Here is a 9,902-nt window from a genome sequence, read left to right on the forward strand (position 1 = left end):
AGGCAGGTTGGCTGGGGCTCTGAGCAGCCTGTGCTAGTGAAAGGTGTCCCTGCCCATACAGGGGAGTTGGAACTCGATGATCTTTAAGGTGCCTTCCAACTCCAAAAATTCTGTGATTCTGTGATAACATAACATACACTTGAATAGACCTCATTACAGTTGCTTCTTCAATGTGCAAATGTTTGTAAAAGCTTAATTATGCCACTTGTCCCAATTACACAGACCCCCTTGGTCTGTAAAATTTGATGGGGGAGAGAGAGGGGTGGGAAATCAACCCATGAAAGAAGAAATTTACATCTTGGAGGTCAAACACTACTTCCTATCGCAGGTGCAGTTAGAATGAGGAAGATTGTGGGAAGAGGCAGGCACCACCAAAGGTAGGTCCCTTCTCTCCTCTCTGCCCTTTAAAAATTTGTTTTGGTTTCTCTTTTGCTGAAATGTAACTTGTTTTTAGCAGTTCTGTTGAAGGAATAAAGAAAACCTTGACTGCTTCTTTATTTCCCAACCTATTCCAAATACCTGTGACAGAGTTGAGCTATGACAACCACAAATTTCTTGTTGGGATATTCTCATTTGAGCATGAAGCACCTCTTAAGATGCATTGTTGCTCAAACTTTTGACATCCTGAAAAACCCTTCAAGAAAGACAGATTTTATTATTTGCACCATTCCAAAGGCAGTTTGTCTTTTTTTCCTCCTTTACAGAAGAAACCTGTTAAAAGAGAAAGAAGAGCTGCTTTAGAAATTACTTGGGCTAAAGAGCTGGCATCATGTATTACAGATTATAGCAGCAGCAATCCTGGTGAAAGACCAGACTTTTCATCCTCCTAATCTGAGGTGGATATTGTATGTCAGATTGAGTAAACTGGCACTGCAAATGAAAGCTAGTATGACTTTACCCCTTCTAAAATTTGTGTAATGGGTACATTGAGATGAAGAAGACATGTAGCTAATGAACTCAACCCTTTTGCAGGGGCATGACTCAATTGCCGTGTTGGTCACCATAAAGGCTCATGAATAGTTGCAGCTGAGTTCCCTTTTACATTGGTCCTCCAAATATACCAGGTATTGTGAAACTAGTAGTAAACTACTCCAGGTAAAGAGTGTTATTGTTCATTTATTCAGTCTGAAAAAAGAAAGAAAGAAAAAAAAAAGTCTAAATATTTGGAAAGTTTTCTAGGTCACTTTCATTCAGCAGACAGAAAGAAAAAAAAGAAATGTAAAATGCAAATACCATCTAAAGATAAAATTTTAAAAAAATAAAACCAGGAAAAAAAACAAGCAGCTGGTAATATGCCATTTTTTTCCAGTTCTCCTCCTACACTCATTTAAACTGTTTTGGATGACCTGGCAAGATTCTGAGATTCTGAAAGGTTTACTCTTTTCAGGAGCAAGTCACATGAAAGAACAACCTTTGCAATAGTATTTGAACATCATCATTTCTGAATGAGATAAGATTAAGGTTGTTTTTTTGTTGTTGTTTGTATATAAAGGAAAAAAGTAAATATAAATGCAAAGACATAAAAACCCACAAAATCATGTCTATAAAAAAATTAAAATAATATCACAATGAAAGTCACATATCCATACACAAAACAAAATCATGTGTAAGATATAAAAAACTTACAAATATATTAAAAATAACCATTCCCAAATAAAATTTCAGAACTACACAAGTTTCTGGCTGCCTTTACCCTCCTTTGATTTGAAAAGTAGCTACTTAATTCAAAACGCTAGTTTTCTGTTTCAGAGCAGTGGAAGATTTTGCTCAGCCTTCTGTAGCAAACAGTCTATTTTTCTTTGTGCAAGCTCAGAAGCATGTGATGTGTTGGAGTCAAAGTGGAAAGCACAAACTAGAAAACACGCTTTTGCTTCATCTACTTTCTTCCCTTTTTGTCCTTCTTTACTCAGATGGACCTGCTTGTTCAGTCTTCCAGGTCAGTCACCCTGTTTGATTTTCTTTCTGAAGGAAAAAATGGCTCTGATGCCAAAATCGCTGATTTTTTTATTAATACAAATAGGGTCAGAAGTGAGTTTAAATGTCCATTTGGGACATTTTCCTGAATAGGAGAAACTTGGGGTGACACAGAGCTACTAAAACTTAGCAGTTCCTTGTCCCTCATCTCTGACAAAGAATGGGCACAGTGAAGAGGGCATGATCAAAGCACTCAGCCCTCATATCTTGCCTATGTTTAAAGCAAAAGGGGTTTGAGCCACAGTATTCCATATTTCAAGGATTAAGGTGAGGGTGAAACAGACATTTCATTGGTGATATTACTTATTTGACAAGCAAATTTTACTTCTTTATTATGTAATAAAATGATTAATTTGGAATGACTACTAATTGGAACCTCTAGACTATAAGATAACTGTACTGTCACTGGATGCAACTGATTGTAGACAAGGGGCAATGGGTGCAAACTGGAACATAGGAGGTTCCACATAAACATCAGAAAAAAACTTCTTTACTGTGAGAATGACAGAGCACTGGAACTGGCTGCTCGGAGAGGAAGTGGAGTCTCCTTCGCTGGAGACATTCAAAACCCACTTGGAAATGTTCCTGTGTGATGTGCTCTAGGTGATCCTGCTCTGGCAGAAGGCTTGGACTAGATGATCTTTCGAGGTCCCTTCCAACCCCTAAGATTCTGTGATTCTTCAATTCTTGCAAATCAAAAGGTTTTTAAAATTTGGCAGATGTGTAAAATATATGTAATTTTGTCAGCCATGGTCATGTCAGGCTCCCAGATTTTGTCAACTGCAAACACAGAAGTTCATATGCGCTATACAGAGTGGGATCCAGATGACTGCTCAAATCTAAGTTATAAATTTTATATTACAACTTATCAAAAATGAAATTGTCCAGAAAAATACCCTCAAAATACTGATAAAATTTGGGTTTATGTATTTTTTTAAGTGTGTCATTCCCTATGTACCTGAAAAGAAACTCAAACACATTATGTAACTTTACTAGTCTGAGTATTGCCTTTGCACTCATTATGAGCATGCACCCTTTTGAAGTACAAATACAAGATCTGCCATACAGTTCCCATTATGAAGCCTTAATTCCCTACAGGGACTATGTTTAGACCATCAGTTTCACCTGGAAAGCACTCAGAAATAGCACTGATAACTGACAATGTAAAACAAACAAACAAACAAACAAAAAAAACAAAAAAACCCCAAAACTGTTATGTGTTAAACTTGAAGGCAGGCAGGCACAGGCAGGCAGGAATATAGGCAGGCGGGAAGGCGGGAGGGAAGGAGGGAGGAAAGACTGCTTCTACTTTTCATTCTATACCAGCTAAATATAACTCTTTCCTCATATATCTGGTTTAAATCCATTGTTAGTAAAAATTTGAGACTATTAAATTCCATCAAAATTTGGTTTTGAAGGATCTGGATTTACTGGTGCAAATTTTATATTAAAAACTACCTGACAAATTTGCCTAAGTAGTGAGAATTAGCAAATCCCTCAACACAACACAATATTTTCTCATCTTTTTCATTTCTTAATCATGTATCATCATCTTTAGTTTGCAGAAGTTGCATGCCTTCAAATAACTTATTGAATAGTCAATTATATACTCTTCAACTTTTTAAACATGTTTTTTTTCTCATTTCAGGGAAGCAATCAAAGAACTTCAAGAGGCTTTGAATTTGAGTTATCTAATAGTAAACTTTGAAAGTTCTTATTTTAAAGATGAATATTTGCCAAATCCTCATATATGTACCCCACATACTTTCTGAAATTTTTAATGTGCAAGACTTTTGAAAATATGGATTTCCTTGTTAAGGAAGAGTCTATTACTCATTTATGTAGAACTGAACAACACACAAATGGGTTAGCATTAAAAAATAGTTATTCCTTTCAGAGAGACATAAAAAACAACCCTAAAAGAGACCAGCTGGCATTTCAGACTCATTTATTATTTTATTTTCATCATTCCAGTTGATTATGATAATTGATCACTCCAATAATTTCAAAAATATAACTAATTGGTAAAAGTAATTTAGCTGCCTTTTATGTGAAATATTCTTAATTAACAAAGAACATTTAAAGAAATCAACATAATACTGAAGGTCACACAAGTATTAGCTGCAGTTTTGCTCACTGTTGCACAGTAAGTATTTCTAGAGAAGAGACAGAAGGAATAAAATTCATTTTTATAAAATGAAAATAATATTATTATTTCATTGAAATTTCACTGCAAGCATCTTATTCTACTTGGCCTTTTCACCAAGACCAAATGTAATGGCAGTTTAATATTAGATATGTCTGCGTAATTTAATCTATTTTCTACTTTGGCAAAGCTGCAGCAACAACTTGTTTTGGTCTTTCCTTTCTTCAAATACTGTAATTACTTTTTGCTGTCAAATTAAGTATATGTGATAAGAAAGTGACTTACCAAAGCTTGACTGATACGACTCCTGAACAGCTGAACTGTATTGTACACAATGACACTGCCACAGATCTTTTTCCTGTCACCATTTCCTTACCAAATTTTGGGGCATTAGGATGTTTTCTGGGGTGACTGGTAATAAAGCCTCCTCATGCAGAGTAAGGAGGGAACTTTGCATTCTCTCCTTTCCAGGTGGTAGCTCAGTCATTACTGTTGACAGCAGAGATGATGTAGAGGGCATTACCTTCTTCTTCACTGTGGATTGAAGTCATAGTTGTTACAACAGTTTGCACAGAGCCAAACCAATTGCCAGGTTGAACACCTTCTTAGAAAGATTTCTTTCAAGAAATTTAGGAGAAGCATTCCAAAGTCAAAAGATTCCAAAGTCAAAATGTTAAAATAGTGTAAAGTAAAAGCAGAAGACTAGAAATCTTTCTGTCCGACATCTTTTGTATGCATATTAAATCTTAGACTTCCAAATCAAGACTAAATTTTACTGAAGTTGTGACCTCTATAGCTGAATAAAAACGTGTTAAGTTGATGACAAGATTACTGATATTTACATGCCAAATGGCAGAACTAAAGTTGGAGTACTGATTAAAGATAATTAGTCAGTGTAATGCCATTTTAAACCTATGCAAAATGTTATAAAATCAGCAAATAATCACAATTAAGATATGTTATGCATCCATAAGCAATAAGGACTTACTTGTAAAGTTGTCATCATTTTTACTTCTTTGTTTGCTTATGAAGATGATTTTTTCTTCTTCTCTTTCAGTAGTTCCTCAGTGCCACTATGACTTCACTTACAATTCTGGAGGAAAAAAATCTTTATTAAAATAACCGTTTTATTATATATCCTCTTGAAAAAGCAAGACCATTGCATCAGCTCTAGAAGAAATGAAGCAACATTTCACAAGGATTAGTGTCTTGACTTTGACTGAATTTTATATGCAAGGAAGTAGGTCTGATTGAAGTTTTCTTCTTAGCATGTTTGCTACTTTTCCTTGGATGTTTGAAAACTTTTCTACAGACAAGCAACTGACATAGTCTGCCTAATCTGTTTGGCCACATATTACCAAAAATTGTTAACCTAATAACCACCCTGTTAAAAACCATCAATAATTTCAGACGGAAAAGATTTATCCATGGAAAAATAATTTTATCTAAGCATAGTTTCCACAAGAATTTAGGTTACAAAACAAGGAGGAATTTTGAAAAGTACTTTATGCTTTATGATTTTCTCATGGAAATCAAAGGGAATTAAAACATACTTAAAACAGAAAGGCTTTGCAGCTTTGCAGCTAAGTATATAAAAGCAGCAAAATCTGTAGGAAGAAAGAAAGAATTTCAATGGGCAAACTATTAGTATTGGAAAAAGACATATTTTCATCATGATAGCCCTTGTGTACAACACCTCCCTGACTACTACTGCCGACAGACAGACAAAGCACAAAGAGAAGCTGCCAGTAGCCATTCCTACTTTCTGATCTGTTTCTGTGTCACTTAAATGTGTGCAAAAACTGTCATTAGTATGAAGGGGTTAATGGAAATCCTAGCTATCTTAGACTTTTGTTCAAAAAGTTGCTCAGTTATTTTAAAGGTTTTGTACAAACATATTTCAAAAACAACCATGGAGTCTTTGTATGTTATCAAGTAGAAATCCTGAGCCCAAAGAGTGAACACTGCTTTGGTGGTAAGCTAAATTTTCACGTGGTTCACTGAATACACTACCATAATATTTCAAACCTTCTCTAGATGGTCTTCAGAGGTCCCTTCCAACCCTGACAACTGTATGACTCTATAAACTTCCTTATACTGTAATAAATAGCATATTTAACTCTGCATGTATAAACCAATCAACCACAAAAACAGCCAAATGGTCTCAAAGGGTACTACTATCTGTTGCTCTTCTGTTAATGCTTTTTTGTGTCTAACTGCTTCAGGTTTTGATTGAAAAAAAGAAATATTAAAGAACTACCAAAAAGGCTTTTTTTTTTTTTTTAAAGCGGTTTTCATCTATAATAATTTACAGAATGCTTAGAAGGCAACTAACAAAAGAACACAAGTTATTTAACCCACCTCTTCAGAGGTTTATCAAACATTACTTTTAATTAAGTAATTGCATTTAGGATAACACTGATCAAAAGAAACAATGCACACAAGCCTTCTTTGAATAGACATTCCAAGGCTATAACAATGAAAAAAAAAAGCAGAATACTAAAACTACACTATTAAATTTCATTCATCATCTTCAAATCAAAAAGGGTTAACAGCAACGAGAGGTAGAAATTTTTTTTTAAAGTGGTCTTTAAAAACAAAATAAATCCCAATATAGTTTATACTTTGGAGTAAGGTTTTTTTTACAGAAGCCAAAAATAATTTACTCAGACGACAGAAACACCAACACAATTTTTTTATGCAAGAAACCTCAATGCATTCACTAATCTCAGAGGAAATTAATGGTAATGGTAACTAAATAATTATAAAAGGGCATTTGTGAATATTTTTATTAACCTTATATTAATTTTCAAAATGACAGAAGAAAATAAATATAAATTTTGCTCCCAAAAATTATGTGTTTAATATAAACAGTGAATGGCAGCTGTAATAAAAAGGATCTGTCTCCCTCATTTATAACAGACTTAATTAAAAGCCAAAAACCATTATAAACCAGTAAGTCAAAATTATTAAATCACCTAAATTATTACCTTCATGTGAAACAATTCACTTTTAGTAATGAAGGGTTAAACCAATAAAATTATACCTTTAGAGGCTGGGGAGAAAATGTGTATTCTATTTTCAACTTTTACAGTAATAAGAGATTATGTAGGAAAACGTAGCTTCCTATCAGGGGATATGTCATTGCAGCTCTACCTTTCAAAGTCTCTTTAAACAGGCTTCCTTGATCTCCTAAGGAGAATGTTATAGCTATAGGGGATTGATCTTGCAAGCTGTTTAAGCCTTGCTGTAAGAAGTGCAAAAAGTAAAAAAAGCACCACTGAACACTCATGACAGATTGTGAACCATTGATTCATACTAGTAAGCAACTAGATTTCATATTAGAGCCACTGTTGGCTCCTGTTCTAGAAACAATTTTGAGTATGTGCTGAGTTTGAAGTCAGTGGGGCTTAAGTACTCCCAGGGGGATTTCCCTGAATTTAGACCCATAATAAAAATTGATTCTTAGCAAAAAGAGATTCATAATCTGGTCTTCATTGCATTCTGATTTTACAGGGTAAGAAGCTTCCATAAACAGAGAGAAACTAGGACACTGTTAATCATGCAAATAAAATTCTGTATCTCTGCTAAACGTACAAGACTGAGTAGAACGAAAAATCTGGATTGTAGAGGGATAGATATAATCTAGAGTACATACAATAAGAAGACTTACAGTGGTCATATATGTGCAGGAACAATTTTTTGGGTTTTTAGCTGTTTCTACCATCAGCAGAGTAAAAGGTGTTCTTGATTCTGCTGAAGAAAATGGGAGTAAGGGCAGCTGTGCAGAGCAGACTCTGAAAGAAATGCTTTCAAAGTTTCTGTTGAAAAGGCTGTTTCTCAAAGGCAGCTGCTCAATGCCTCATGATGTATTCAAGGCACAGCCTCCTTGCTTGGCCCATCACCCAGCTGCACCTGCTCCTCTCAGCTCACTTCACCTGAGTAGATCGTGACAAGAGTAACAAAGAGCTGTTCTCCGGCATCCTACAGAAAGCTCAGTGATGCTTTCCTTGCCTTCTCAGCTGTACCACTAGTTATACACTGTATTTGCTCAGAGCATCAGGTAGTAGCAATCTGTTTACCTCCCTTTCATTCCTCCCTGCTGCAAATTCTCTTTACGGCTAAGCAGCTCCTGCATGATAACTGCTTTGCTACTGTTCAGGATTTTAATATGGTGCCTGAGATCTTACTTCAATTATAAGTCTCAGAGGACAGTGTTAATATCTTACTAATTTCAGATATCTCTACATCCTTTGAAAGATGTTTATGACAGCCATTACCACAGTCATATGACTTAGAGCCCTGTTCTACCTCCATCAGTCATCTGACATTAAGTCTAGTCTCCACTTTTAAAATCCCTGTGTTTAGTCAGTTCACAGAGTTGTCTCTGCATGGTGGGTACCAGCAGCTATACGATGTGCCCTGACATTTAAAAAATGCCAGTTATCTTTATCCTGGTCATCAGACAAGTCCTTTTTCACTTTTCATTGTTTCCAGAATGTTACTATTTTGACAAATATTTATTACACTTTTTAAACATACTAATTTCAAATGTTTCACAACAAAAGATATCACTGTAACTTAGAACAGCTGAAACTATAAATCTGTAAGTCATAGTCAGTAAAGTTTGAAGTATTTACTTTTGTTGCAAATGTTTTTCATGATCTTCAAAGCTTGTAGTCTTCTTTTCTAAACGTTCTTCAAGATTTGAGCTGACTAAAGGAGATTTTTGTATTTTTGTCAGTAGAGTGGAATCCTTTAGAGCTAGTTTCCTTTGTCACATTAATGGAAGAGCTTTCTCCATCGCTTTATTAGTACATCTCAAGCAATTAGAATAAAAAGGTTGCAAAAGTTCAGAAATAGGATGGCTTGCCTGGATTTAACACATTTATGATTATAATAGGGACTGAGAAGTTATAAAGGAACTTTCAATTAGATATTAAATTTATCCTGCAAATCTCTGGCAACATAATTAATTGCATTTCCATAGGATTTGCTCTACTGAGCAAGTACAACATATAGATATGCTACAGCTTGTATCATTTATTACACACCACGATGTGAATAAACTTAAACAAAACTTGAAAAAGTAAAATTTTACTTATAGTAAAATACTTGTGCAACTTGTATCACAGACGACTTTGGAGAATGTCTGAATATCATTGAGAATAATTTGGGCAGTAAGAAAACTGCAGACACAGATCAAGATAGGAGAGATTTAGATGTTAAACAGATCTTACATTTAGCAAAGTCACATTCTCCTAAAGATTAATTATTCTCAGGATGCAGTTTAGAACCTCTCTGATGAAAAAAATGTGTTGTATCATTCAGAAAATGATCACAATGTGTCCTTAAAATTTCCTGTTTCTTTCTGGCTTTTATAGAAAAGATTCAGGGAGCTCTGGTTTCTTTTTCTCAAGAAGGGACCATGAAGGTTCTCCTAGATTCTTTCTGCATCAAGAAACAACATTGGAACTTTTGTTGGGAGTTCAAACCACTTGATTGAAGTGTCTGAACTTTCCAGAATCTGAAGCAAACTACCAGTCTGCCTAGCTATTTTTCTACAGTACTTCACCGTTTCTTTAGAAAGGCATGATAAATCTACATCTTTACTATGGTATTTTATTTAATGTCTCAAAGGAAAACTGAAACCTGGGAATTTATGCCAGGGAAAAATAATTAACAGGAAGCTTTCTATCTGGGACTGCACAAGGACATATAAAAAGAATGAGATTATTTTCCCCCACAAAAAAAAATATTTCAGAGAAATCTATTATACATC

The 9,902-nt window shown here is 34.8% G+C and overlaps 1 long non-coding RNA gene across 1 annotated transcript; it reads right to left on the reverse strand.

The window, feature by feature from the left end:
- Positions 1-842: 842 nt before the first annotated feature.
- Positions 843-5,714, reverse strand: LOC127385562 (uncharacterized). The gene is made up of 4 exons (XR_007889702.1): positions 5,674-5,714; positions 5,109-5,213; positions 4,406-4,654; positions 843-1,125 (listed from the first exon to the last, which is right to left on the reverse strand). It is a non-coding gene; the product is annotated as an uncharacterized LOC127385562 (long non-coding RNA).
- Positions 5,715-9,902: the final 4,188 nt, after the last annotated feature.

Source organism: Apus apus, chromosome 5 (genome assembly GCF_020740795.1).
Source record: "Apus apus isolate bApuApu2 chromosome 5, bApuApu2.pri.cur, whole genome shotgun sequence".
In the NCBI taxonomy this organism is placed as follows: domain Eukaryota; kingdom Metazoa; phylum Chordata; class Aves; order Apodiformes; family Apodidae; genus Apus; species Apus apus.